At 40.2% G+C, this 13,715-nt stretch overlaps 1 pseudogene; it reads left to right on the plus strand.

Moving 5' to 3' along the window:
- The first annotated feature begins 12,774 nt into the window (after nucleotides 1-12,774).
- On the plus strand, nucleotides 12,775-13,715 carry LOC138089265 (olfactory receptor 5D16-like; annotated as a pseudogene).

The following is a 13,715-nucleotide window of genomic DNA, read 5'->3' on the forward strand; positions in this document are numbered from 1 at the left end:
TGAACCTTAACACCTAGAACCCATGACCTGCAGTGCTGAGAGATCCCCCCCGCCCCCCTTCAGTTCAGTTGCTCAGCTGTGTTCAGCTCTTTGCAACCTCATGGACTGCAGCACACCAGGCCTCCCTGTCCATCACCAACTCCTGGAGTTTACTCAAACTCATGTCCATTGAGTTGGTGATGCCAACCAACCATCGCATCCTCTGTTTTCCCCTTATCCTTCTGCCTCCAATCTTTCTCATCATCATGGTCTTTTCCAATGAATCACTTCTTCACATCAGGTGGCCAAAGTATTGAAGTTTCAGCTTCAGTATCAGTCCTTCCAATCAATATTCAAGACTGATTTCCTTTAGGACAGACTGGTTTGATCTCCTTGCAGTCCAAGGGACTCTCAAGAGTCTTCTCCAACACCACAGTTTGAAAGCATCAATTCTTTGGTGTTCAGCTTTCTTTATAGCCCAACTCTCATATCCATACATGACTACTAGAAATACATACTTTGACTAGACAGACCTTTGTTGGCAAGGTAATGCTGCTTTTTAATAAGCTCTCTAGGTTGATCATAACTTTTCTTCCAAGAAGCAAGTGTCTTTTGATTTCATGGCTGCAGTCACCATCTGAGGTGATTTTGGAGCCCCCCAAAATAAAGTCAGCCACTGTTTCCACTGTTTCCCCATCTATTTGCCATGAAGTGATGGGACCATATGCCATGATCTTAGTTTTCTGAATGTTGTTTTAAGCTAACTTTTTCACTCTCCTCTTTTCAGTTTCTTTCAGAGGCTCTTTAGTTCTTCTTCACTTTCTGCCATTAGGATAAGGGTGGTGTCATCTGCATAAATGAAGTTATTTATATTTCTCCTGGTAATCTTGATTCCAGCTTGTGCTTCATCCAACCCAGAATTTCTCATGATGTGTTCTGCATATGTTAAATAATCAGGGTGACAATATACAGCCTTGACGTACTCCTTTCCCTGTAGGCAAACCATTTGATTTCTGCTTCCCTTGTCTTCCCATAAAAGGGAGTTTTAGAGGTTAATTTCCCGGGAAATCTCCAGTGGTTTTAAGATCAAAGACTGGTTTTGATGCCTTATCTCAGTCCTTCCAGCTGTTTTGAGTTCTGTTCTCCTCGGTTAGCAGAAGCTTTTAAAAACGCATTGGTTATTTTGCAGCTTCACAGGTGAGAGAAGAGGCAATATGATCTCTGGTTCCTCTGCCTCTTCTAAATCCATCTTGAGCATCTGGAAGTTCACGGTTGACATATTGCTGAAGCCTGGCTTGGAGAATTTTGAGCATTACTTTACTAACATATGAGATGAGTCAAATTGTGCAGTAGTTTGAACATGCTTTGTCATTGCCTTTCTTTGGGACTGGAATGAAACCTGACCTAAAGACCTAGATGTTTTCAATTGTATATGCTAAAAGAACTGGCTTTGCAGTTTCCAAGGGGAAAAAAAAAAAAAAAAAGGTTTATTTTAACCAACTGTGTCTGAAGTCCAAGGAATATCACGGCCATCCTGCATCAAAAAGTCATCTTTCCTTTATGTAGTCATAGCTTCATACCTAAATTATAGACCAACTCATGCTAAAATTGACTCTGATATGAGGAGCTGATAAGCTGATAAAAAGATTGGATTATACCTCTGGAGATAAGTGAGAACTTGGTTCCATGAGAAGAATCTGAGGGCGTAAGGGAATTTGCAGGAGTGGGGAAAGCTTGGTCCATCCTACATGTACCATAATCTTAAATAATGCTTATTTTCTTTAAAGAAGTTAAAAAAAAAAAAAAAAAACAGCTGATAGAAACAAATATAAATCATTGAAAGGTAAAGAAATTTATCATCTGTGATCAAAAGCTGCATTCTAAGGAAACTTTGCTCTCTTAACCTAGAGAGACTAAATTTCAGTCTGGTACCAGCTTACCAGGTAACAAACAAACAAATAAAATTGTTAATGGGTAAGCTTAGAAATCTGTATGCAGGGCAGGAAGGAACAGTTAGAACTGGACATGGAACAACAGACTGCTTCCAAATAGGAAAAGTACGTCAATGTTGTATATTGTCACCCTGCTTATTTAACTTATATGCAGAGTACATCATGAGAAATGCTGGACTGGAAGAAACACAAGCTAGAATCAAGATTGCTGGGAGAAATATCAACAACCTCAAATATGCAGATGACACCACCCTTATGGCAGAAAGTGAAGAGGAACTAAAAAGACTCTTGGTGAAAGTAAAAGAAAAGAGTGAAAAAGTTGGCTTAAAGCTCAACATTCAGAAAACGAAGATCATGGCATCCAGTCTCATTACTCCATGGGAAATAGATGGGGAAACAGTGGAAACAGTGTCAGACTTTATTTTTGGGGGCTCCAAAGTCACTGCAGATGGTGACTGCAGTCATGAAATTAAAAGACGCTTACTCCTTGGAAGAAAAGTTATGACCAACCTAGACAGCATATTCAAAAGCAGAGACATTACTTTGCCGACTAAGGTCTGTCTAGTCAAGGCTATGGTTTTTCCAGTAGTCATGTATGGATGTGAGAGTTGGACTGTGAAGAAGGCTGAGTTCTGAAGAATTGATGCTTTTGAACTGTGGTGTTGGAGAAGACTCTTGAGAGTCCCTTGGACTGCAAGGAGATCCAGCCAGTCCATTCTGAAGGAGATCAACCTTGGGATTTCTTTGGACGGAATGATGCTAAAGCTGAAACTCCAGTCCTTTGGCCACCTCTTGAGAAGAATTGACTCATTGGAAAAGACTTTGATGCTGGGAGGAATTGGGGGCAGGAGGAGAAGGGGACGACCAAGGATGAGTTGGCTGGATGGCATCACTGACTCGATGGACGTGAGTCTGAGTGAACTCTGGGAGTTGGTGATGGACAGGGAGGTCTGGCGTGCTGCGATTCATGCAGTCGCAAAGAGTTGGACACGACTGAGCGACTGAACTGAACTGAACTGAACTGAAGCTTAGAAAAGTCTTTTCCACATATAATTTGAAGTAACAGTATTTTTGCAAAGGCATTGGTGTGAAACCATAGAAGGAATGTTTAAAACCTGATTAGATAGTAATTGACAAAGTAGTCTGGTCACTGCTGTGACTTGAAACACTTGAATATGATAACTAGGTTTATAACTGACAGCATTTTATCAGGACGTGTTAGATTTTCATGGATGTCACATAATTTCTAGGATACCCATAAAAATAACTGAAGGAGTCTTGGAGCCTAGAAAAGAAAACAACAGTCTCAAAGGCCCTTGTTGAACCATCTAACTTTTGAGAAAATGAAACCAAACTTTAGGTCCGGCCCTGAGCCTCCAGGCTGGTTGTATCTATCTGGGACTTATCATCCCCTGCCCAGCTACAAATGCCATCTCTCTCTCCTTCTTTTCTGCTTCAGCTCAAACTATACCTTACAGTAACATTCATCATATAATATAACTTGGGAAGATTCATCACTTTTTCTGACAGCACTTTCCATGTAGTTTAACATGCCAAATGAACTCAGGTTGTTTAATATCTCTCTTTGGGAGGTCTCAGGGGCCCTCTGAAGCATCCCAAAGTTATCTAGAAGTCAATTATTTAGACAGGCTTGTTCATATATATATCAAAAGGGTTTATAACAGTCAGGTAGGATCACATAAGTCACCGTGAAATAATACTTCTCCACTTAGCCAAAGTTAACAAAAGATTTCAAAGGTAAAACAAGAACAGATCATTTAAGAGGTAAAGAAACTTAAAATCCATTAGCAAAGGCAGTTCAACATCTCAAAAAAACTTGTACTAGGCACAAAACTATTTTCTGTGGGTCCACTTTCCATTAAACTTCCTTATCCTGTTCTGTACCCATTCCTTTGGTTCTCCCATCCTAAAACTAACTACCACCTGTAAGACAGAACTACTTTGTTTTCCTTCATAAAATGTGATTTCATTCCTCATACCTTCTTTAATAACAAGTCATACATTTCCCTTAAGCAACCAAGAACTGAGTTTTATATTGGCATTCTATAGATTGGTGAACATATGTATCAGTGATAATACAAAAAAAAAAAAAAATTGCTTTCTTACACTGAACATGTCAGGATGGCACCAGACACTATTCATGGATAGTCAAAAATCTCATTTGTTACGTGTAAGAGGTAGTTCCTTTCAAGTAGTGAATGTTTCAGAACCTTAATTTATTTGGAAATGACCTAGCTATTCAATACACTGTCATCACTTAGTTTAGCACAACGATAGAAACAAAGGTAACCAAAATCTGGAGAAACTATTGTAAGTTCAGTTCAGTTCAGTTCTGTTGCTCAGTCGTGTCTGACTCTTTGTGACCCCATGAACTGCAGGATGCCAGGCTTCCCTGTCCATCACCAACTCCAGGGGCTTGCTCAAACTCATGCCCATCAAGTCAGTGATGCCATCCAACCATCTTATCCTCTGTCGTCCCCTTCTCCTCTGCCTTCAATTGAGACTATTATAGACAGATATTTTAGAGTATAATTATTGTCAATAGTGTATCTAAAACCTCATATCACATTTACATTTTTTAGTTTTTGTTGTTGTTGTTTAGAGGTACTTTCTTGTTGACAAGCTTGTGACAGATATAACAATATAGTAATTTTTACCTTATAATAAACCTAGGCACTATGAAAATTTTGTGCTTAATGTTAATGACTCTTAGACATGTCTCTAGTAGAGTAGTGAAAAAAAGATATTTAATATTGACTACTTCCCAGTTCATGTGAATCTGAAATTCATTTAGGCCAATGTTTTCTTGTATTTCCAACTGTTTGATTTGTAAGGGCTTCCTTTTCTTGAGACCATTTAAATAAGAACTCAGAACTTGAGCAATATTATCAAAAAACAGAAGACTCACACTGAGACATACATAAATCCATACAGACAGACAAGGGATCTTCTAGTTTTCCACCTGAGATTTAAAATATTTCTTTGAGCTGCTTTTTTGTTTTTTTGGAGGGGGAGGCAGAGGGGTAGCAGCAAGAATACTGGAGTGGGTTGCCATTCCCTTTCCAGGAGATCTTCCCAACCCAGGGATTGTTCTTAGGTCTGTGGCATTGTAGGCAGGTGCTTTACAGTCTGACCCACCAGTGAAGTTGTTGAATTCTGTGGCAAAGGTTAACTTTAAGCGTTGCCCTAGGCAGGCCTTTGTAACAAGCTAATTGTTTTTAATTGCATATGAAAAAGAACCAGCTTTACCGTTTCCATGAAAAAAAGAATTTTCCTTATAACCAATTTTGTCTGGTTCTATAGAATATCATGGCCATCCTAGTCAGGACATCTTTCCTTTCTGTAGTCATAGTTTTACTCCTGAATCATAGACAGATCAGCTGATAAAAAACTTGGATTGTCTCTGTGGGCTGGATTTGCTTGTCCTTGTATTTCACCTGGCAACAGTAGTGAGGACCGCGGGCCTTTCCTGGAAGTGGGTGTGGGAGCGGGGTGCACGAGGAGCGCGTCGGGGTGGGTCTGGTGCACCCAGAGTGCGTTGGGGGCAGAGCGAACCAGGTGGTACATCTGGGGTGGGGGGGTCCCAGTTGTGCCCTCAGGGGTCTCCATTGCAGCTGGGAACACCCATTTTGTGCACTCTTGGGTCCCCATTAATCAACATCCAGTGAGTGGAGTGGAGGGGTGCCGACCGCAGATAAGAGAACTGGGACTTGGTGGAGCAGGGAACCACATTTTCTGCCCTCTCTGTTGGCACAGTCTTGGAGCCCCCTAACCTGGTGGTGGCGGAAAGGCCTGGTCTTTGGGATCAAGGCCTTTACCACTTTACCCCTTCTCATAAAGCTCAGACCTGTGCAGTTTTCCCAAGCAGCCTAGTGCCTGCTGGAAGTCCAAGGTATTTATTCTGCCTGGTGATTTCACCTGCGGGGACTTCATAACCCTTGCTCTGGCTGGCTGGCCCAGTCCTGCTTTCTGGCACTTTGCAGCCCAGCGGGCCCTTGACCACCTGCTGGGATGGAAAACGGAAGGATCCACAAATTGCACCCTAAAAACTTAGTAGAGTGCACGGATTTAAAAACCTAGTGGCCAACCAGGCAGAAAAGAAGGGAGGAAGGCACCTTGCTGCCTTTCATGGAATCTGTGGCTGTCCTGCTGAGAGGGGGGCCTTTCTATGGGGACCCTGTGAAATAAGCTTGGTGTTTTGGAACTGAATAATTAGAACGTGTAAAAATTTTATATTATGTGGTGCTTTAATTAAAAAAAAAAAAAAAACAGCTCCAAGTTTTTTGCAAATTGAGGTCTAAAAATTGAAGGCTTATTTTCTTTCCATTGTGGCATTCTATGAAGAATTGTGCCTTTTTTCTTTTTTTTTTTTAAAGAATCAGAAAAGTGAGGGAAACAGAAAACCCAGAGGTTTCCCTGTAGTTTGGTGAAGGTCTTAGGAGATCACTTGTAAATGCTGCTGGCTGTCAGGAGACAGTCTCTTCCTGTGGCTGAGGGGCACAGAGCTCTGCAGGCTTGTCCTTTGCATGGATGTTCTTGTTGGTGGAAATCCAGCTCTGAGCCATCTCCTGATGTATAAGAATTTTCAGACTAGACCCCTAGGCAAATCCCACAGGACCAGGGGCTTCTCCCTTCATTGTATCTGTATGTTTGACTGAAAACCAGCAATGGCATATTTTTCTTTCAATCTGGTCTCTCATCCAGGCCTTGGAGTAATATTTCCCCTCCCCCTCAATAGGCTTGGGTTCCAGGGATGAATTATAGTCAATTGTCCATGATTTTGCAGATGAGGAAACTGAGAGCCAGAGAGGGTGGAGGACTGTCCAAGGGAGAATGGGATATCCTTCCAGGAAGCCTGGCTTCTGGGTTTTTAATGAGCTTCCTACCCAGCATGGTCATTAATTGACAAGTGTTGACATTGAGAATAAACTATTGGTGGGAATGTAAAAAGCTTTTTTAAAGAATATGCCTACCAGCTGTGCATCTTATGGTGTATTTTCATTGTACTCCCCAACCCTTGGAAAGTGCTGGGCACAGGGCAGATGCATCATCATTTTTATTGAACAAGTTCAATTTCACATATTTATATCCATAGTGTCAGCAACACTATGAGGTATATCAGAACAGTGATTGTCACAGTTGGTACTTCACAGATCAGAAAAGAAAGAAAACATTTTATTATGTAGACTGTAAGAGAATTGCTAAGTTTTAAAAGTTTACCCCACAAGGATATTAAAAAAAAAAAAAATGAAACAAATATCTCCCTTCATCACCAAGGCTATCGGAGGTCTGTTGAGGACCCCATGCAAGGGAGATCCTACCTCTTGGGACAGCCCTGCTTCAGCATGTCCCTAAACCAGCAACCTGGGACAGATGAGTACACTTAAAGTTCCTTCCGTGACCTCAGGAGTTTTTTTGGAAGACAGCTTTTTGACAGACTGGGGTGGGGGAAGGTTTTTGGATGTTACAAGTGCAGTCCACTTATTGTGCACTCTATTTCTATTTCTGTTTTCTGGTGGCTCCGTTGGTAAAGAGTCTGCCTGCAGTGCGGGAGACCCAGGTTCAATCCCTGGGTTGGGAAGATCTCCTGAGAAGGAAATGACAGTCCACTTCAATATTCTTGCCTGAAGAATTCAACGGACTGAGAAACCTGGTGGGCTACAAAGGGCTGGACATGGCTGAGTGACTGAACACTCATTTCTAGTATGACTTCATCAGCTCCACCTCAGATCCTCAGGCATTAGATCCTCGAGGTTGGGGACCCCTGCTTTAGTTCCCTCTTTAATCTTCTATGCAGCTTCAGTCTGCTTCCTCCCCTCTTCCACCTGCAGAACTACCTGCCGGGCTTCTCTGAGTGTGACTAAGAGTCTCCTTCCCTCACTTCCTTTCCTCTGAGTCACTTCTCCTAACTGGGTTTCCCTGATCTCCGTTTAGGTACTTTTGCCCCAGGTGGTGCTAGTGATAAAGAACCTACCTGCTAATGCAGGATTCCAATCCCTGGGTTGGGAAGATCCCCTGGAGGAGGGCATGACAACCCACTCTAGTATTCTTGCCTGAAAATCCCCAAGGACAGAGGAGCCTGGCGGGCTCTGACAGTCAGACGTGACTGAAGTGACTTAGCACAGCACACCTGAGGACCTTAGAACTGCAGACTCACCTGATTGTTTTGGCTCTTTGGAGTCCCTTGTCACTCCACGTGTATGTTAGGGTCAGCTTCTGTATTGGTTCCTGAAGGCCCCAAGAGGGTAACAGGCAGGAAGACCAGGGGTTTCCAGACAGAGGGATTAGGCTGCAAGTGTCAGATGTTTTTTCCCTGTCTCTTAAGCAGCTGGAGGAAACAAACTAGTGTTACATTTTTTCCCCTTCTAGATATAAATTTTAAAGGATGTTTCTCTGAAAATTCTGTGTTGCCATGATGACTCCTGGCTCTACCTAAACTTAACTTTTCTCAAACCTTAAGCTAAGCAATGCTTTTTTTTTTTTTTTTTTTTGTAAGGAAATGTTTGTCTTAAGCTATATTAATATACTATGTATTTCCGCTAGACTCTGTCTTCAGGTCGGTTCCCCCTAAAGTCTCAGAACCAACTTGACAAACCAGTATGTCTTACTCATAATTTTTTCTCCTCTATGTTAATGAAATGATATATTTTCCTGGAAATCTGCTGTTCTTCAAGATTCATATCAATCATTTTATGGCCCGGGATGACTCACCTGCTGCCAATGTTATCTCAATGCATGTTGTGGGTGAGGGGCCTGGTGCCATTCTCTGAGACACTGCCTTTCTTTCCTTAGCAGACTGCTAGTGTGGCACCTCACTCAAGTACTCTTGCCTGGAAAATCCCATGGATGGAGGAGCCTGGTAGGCTGCAGTCCATGGGGTCGCTCAGAGTCAGACACGACTGAGCGACTTCACTTTCAATTTTCACTTTCATGCACTGGACAAGGAAATGGCAACCCACTCCAGTATTCTTGCCTGGAGAATCACAGGGATGGAGGAATTTGTTGGGCTTCTGTCTATGGGATTGCACAGAATTGGACACGACTGAAGCAACTTAGCAGCAGTAGCAGCAGTGTCTGTAATAACATCTAGCTAAAGACCAGCAGAGGGTACTCTTACTGCCCCTGTATGAAGTCTATGTCAGCATCTTTCTCTATCTCTTTTATATTTTAATAAAACTTTATGACACAAAAGCTCTGAATGATCAAGTCATATTGGATCTTCATTTCAGATTGAAGATGCATTCTGTGATATTGCCATCTTAAGTCTTTCCATCGCTATGGGATAGTAAAAAATCTGCCTGCAATGCAGGAGACTTGAGTAATATTATTTAACATTCAAAGTACAAAGTTTTCTCTGCGACACCCAGTGATGTTCTACAAGATTATAATATATACTATTTTCTATCAGCAACTGTCATATTAATACATGAACAGAACTATATTATTCTTCTAGTTGGATATAATAATCCTCATGAGGGTGAGGAGATGACATTTATAAACCACACACAAAATTAAATATTACAATTAATGGGAATAAGTTGCAGAGTTCCTTGTAAATATTTTTCCATCAATGTTGATCATATTCAATATTCAAACTACAAAAAATAACTCAATTGCATGTGCATTTGCTCATGCCAGATTAAATATATATAATATATATTTATATTTATTTATTTATCAGAACATTAAGGTGTATACCTGAAATATATAAAATTTTGCTTATCAATTTTACTTCAGTAAGTTTAGAAAAAATTAAATGAATAAAAAAATATACTAAAAGTATATTTACTGATTAGTAATCATAACTTTTGCTGTCTCTTGTTACTATACAAAATGGTTTGGATTCTACCTCAGTGATCATGGAGCATGGAGAGAATACATTGACACTTTTGATCAATTGTTGTATAAAATGTTTCTAAAGCTGCTGTTTGTTTTTCAAGAAATCATAATTTCATCAGAAAACAGTCATTGATTCTAATTGCTTGTTCTGTGGCCTCCAAAGAACAAGGCAGGGAGTTTTCTCTGGGGTCTTGTTGACACAGGGAGTAGCAGCGACATGAGTGTTCTCTCCTCCAAACCAGTGACTGTTCAGAGGCTGGAGGGGAGGCTGCCCTTCCCACCTGCAGGTTTGTGTGTAGGTTTGTGAAAATAGGATATTCTTTACTGTGTAAGGTGATCTAGAATATATCTTAGGCTTGTCAATTCTTTATGAGAAAAAAATATTTTAAGGAAAGTTTAAGCCACTGCCAACATGTTTTTAGAACAGAAAGGCCATACTTTCTAGAGAGCTTTGTAGAGGGACCTTGGTGTAACTGAGCTTCTTCATAGTCTCCTGGACAAATGTTTCCTGAGAGGGGAGGGACAGAGGGGCCTGAGAGTTTTCAGGTACGTTACTCTGTGTTTCTGTGACTTTTCAGACAATAGGGAAGTATTTACATAAAACTGAACTGAAAGAATGAAATGAAGCTTCCGGAGAAATAGAATCAATAAGACTAGCTCTAAATAAGATTTTAGAGCAGGGGGGGAAATATGTCAGCTCATAAAAGCAAAATAAAAAAGAAATTAGGAAGAAATCATAAGAAAGAAGATTTTAGACCATTCTTCCCAGATCCAAAGAAAAGCTAAATTGTCTAATCCATATGATAACGTCATTTGGGAGATAAAAAAATAGTTTTAAGTCAGATAGAAGAAAAATGAAAAGCCACCAGAATAAAAGAAAGAAGACAGTAGTTCTCAATTACAGGCAATTATGCACCTTCTCCCCGCTCCCAAGTGTACATGTGACAATACCTGGAGATCTTTTTATAGCCACAGTGGAGAGACCAGGAGGAGGGTGATGCTGTCATAAAGGCCAGAGATGCTGTTATATGTGGTACTTTGAACAGTATAGGTACTCATAAAAAGAATAAATTAGCACATAATATCAATAATGCTGAGTTTGAGAAACTCTGAGAAAGGTCACTAGTAAAGAATTTTATAGTAGTGAGAACTGATTTGGAAAGACTGATCCTTAAATCCTTGAATATCTGAACATACAAGACCTTCAAGAGTCCTGCTACGTGGGACCTCTAACTTTAATGCTGAAACATCTAGAGCCAGTTGGTTCTAGGGATGTGGAAACAGAGATGACCTTACCAGATATATTAGTCTGAGCAAGAAGTCTTCATTATTTGATGGACGGAATTTCTGGCAGGCAAGACCCTATTGTTCTAAAACAAGGAAGTTCCAAGTGGAATGTACTCTTCACTATATCAATCTAAATTCTTCTAGATATAAGGTTAACAGATTTAACAAACAATGGTAAATTTAATTTGAACTTCTGATAATCAATGAATGTTTAGTATGAAAACCTCCATAGAATACTTAGGATGCATTTATAGCAATAATTCATTATCTACTTAGGCTCAAATGTAACTGGGTTTCCTATCTGTGTTCCAGTTTAAGAAATCCCATTCATTTTTTTTTTTTTTCTATATTAAGAGCTCCTTTATTTTATGTGTCATCAAAGTGTGGAGAATCTCAATTTTCATTCATGCTTCTGACAATTTGAGTATTCTAGGTGACTAAGAAAGAGAGAATCATCTAGACAAGTGTCAATATTTAGGACTTTTAATCACATTTATGTCTAAAAAGGGCTTTCCCTGACATCCATTCTTTATGTTCCATCTTTATACAGATAAGAAGATCTCTGCAGCCCACACATAAATATTGGACTAACTTTTACAACTTTACAGCATGGATTTTGTCTTTAAAGTGGCCCCCCAAAAAAAAAATTGGCAAAATGAGGGGGGAAATGTGACGCTTACAGAATAGAAATGCCCATATCTCAGTCTGTAATGTGAATCACAGCCTGCTGTGGAAATGAGTGTGTCACTGGGAATTGAACATGGGCTCTAGCTGCAGTTGAGCATCAATGCCTGTATGTCACTAGGCAAGTTATAGCTTCTTCAAGTTTCTGTTGCTCACAGGTAAAGAAAGGCTACTCAATAGGTATTATTTTCTTAAAGCTGTAAATCATTGTTTAATTTGCTAGCTGGCCTTTTCAGTCAAAAAAGAGGGATGATGATTAAAGTGCTAATCAGATATTTAAAATATGAGCATAAGTAAGTACAGGTTTCCTGGTGGCTTAATGATAAAGGATCCACCTGCCAGTGCAGATGACATGAATTTGATCCCTGGGAGAGGAAGATCCCCTGAAGAAGGAAATGGCAACCCACTCTAGTATTCTTGTCTGGAAATTCCATGGAGAGAGGAGTCTGGTGAGCTGCAGTCCATGGGGCCGCAGAGTCCTACATGACTTACCAATTAAACAACATTAAGTAAGTTGTTATTACTTACCACACAGACTAATATTTGTTTACATCACAAATATGCAGATATTTTATGTAAAACTTATTTCTGATTATAGAAGTTATTCAAGTGTTTTCATTTTTATTAATAACTATATAAGCTTAATTTTTTTCATTTTGCAGAATTCATGGAGTGCAGTATTAGAATGTCACACTTGAGGATTTGATTGCATGTTACAAAAAATTGCTTGACTTATAATTATAACATTTCTATGTCATTAAAATTATATTTCAGAACTAGAAAAGAATTAAGCTTTACGTTTTTGAGGGAACAAAGTAACAAGTAATTATTTTCTGAAGCTGTAACTATTTTTGCTTGGATGATGAACCCCTATCAGGATTATAACACAGATTCATTTTGTCTCATTTCATATCCCCTCTGTACAGGGCACAGGTAAGCATTATTTATGTGTCAGTCACTCTCCTAATATATTATTTCCAAGACAGATGTTCATATCTGTCCATCAGGAAGCATGTCTCTGACCAAGAGAAATATAACTGTTGGGGCCACATTCACTCTCTTGAGTTTCTCAGACTACCCAGAACTGCAAGCCCCCCTCTTCCTGGTATTTCTGGCCATCTACAACTTCAACATAGCAGGGAACCTTGGGATGGTGGTCATCATCAAAGTTAACCCCAAACTGCACACTCCCATGTGCTGTTTTTTCAGCCACCTATCCTTTGTGGATTTCTGCTATTCTTCCATCATTGCTCCCAAGATACTGGTGAACCTACTTGTAGAAGACAGAACTATTTCATTTTGGGGATATATGGTGTAATTCTTTCTCGTTTGTACCTTTGTGGTGACTGAATTAATTTTATTTGCTGTGATGGCCTATGACCACTTCGTGGCTATTTGCAAACCTCTACTCTACACAGTCATCATGTCCCAGAGACACTGTGGCATGTTAGTGGTTGTGTCATGTGCATGGAGAGTAGCATGTTCCTTGACTCTCACGTGTTCTGCTGTCAAATTATCTTTTCGCGGTTTCAACACAATCAATCACTTCTGTGAGCTTTCTTTCTTGATTTCTCTCTCTTATTCTGATTCTATCTCATCCAGGGGCTTCTTTTCACTGTTGCCACCTTTAATGAGATGATCACATTGCTTGTCATTCTCACGTCTTGCATGTTCATTGTTGTCACCACCTTGAAGATGCAATCAGCTGGTGGCTGTTGCAAAGCCTTCTCCACCTGTGCCTCCCACCTGGCCTCCATCAGCATCTTCCCCAGTGCCATCCTCTTCCTATACTCTGTGCCCAACTCCACAACCTCCAGGCACACAGTCAAAGTGGTGTCTGTGTTTAACACGGTGGTCATCCTCATGCTGAATCCCCTGATCTACAGTCTGAGAAATAAGGATGTCAAGGACACAGTCAGCAAACTAATGAAAAGAAAATTGTTTTCACATTGA

Source organism: Capricornis sumatraensis, chromosome 12 (assembly GCF_032405125.1).
Source record: "Capricornis sumatraensis isolate serow.1 chromosome 12, serow.2, whole genome shotgun sequence".
In the NCBI taxonomy this organism is placed as follows: Eukaryota; Metazoa; Chordata; class Mammalia; order Artiodactyla; family Bovidae; genus Capricornis; species Capricornis sumatraensis.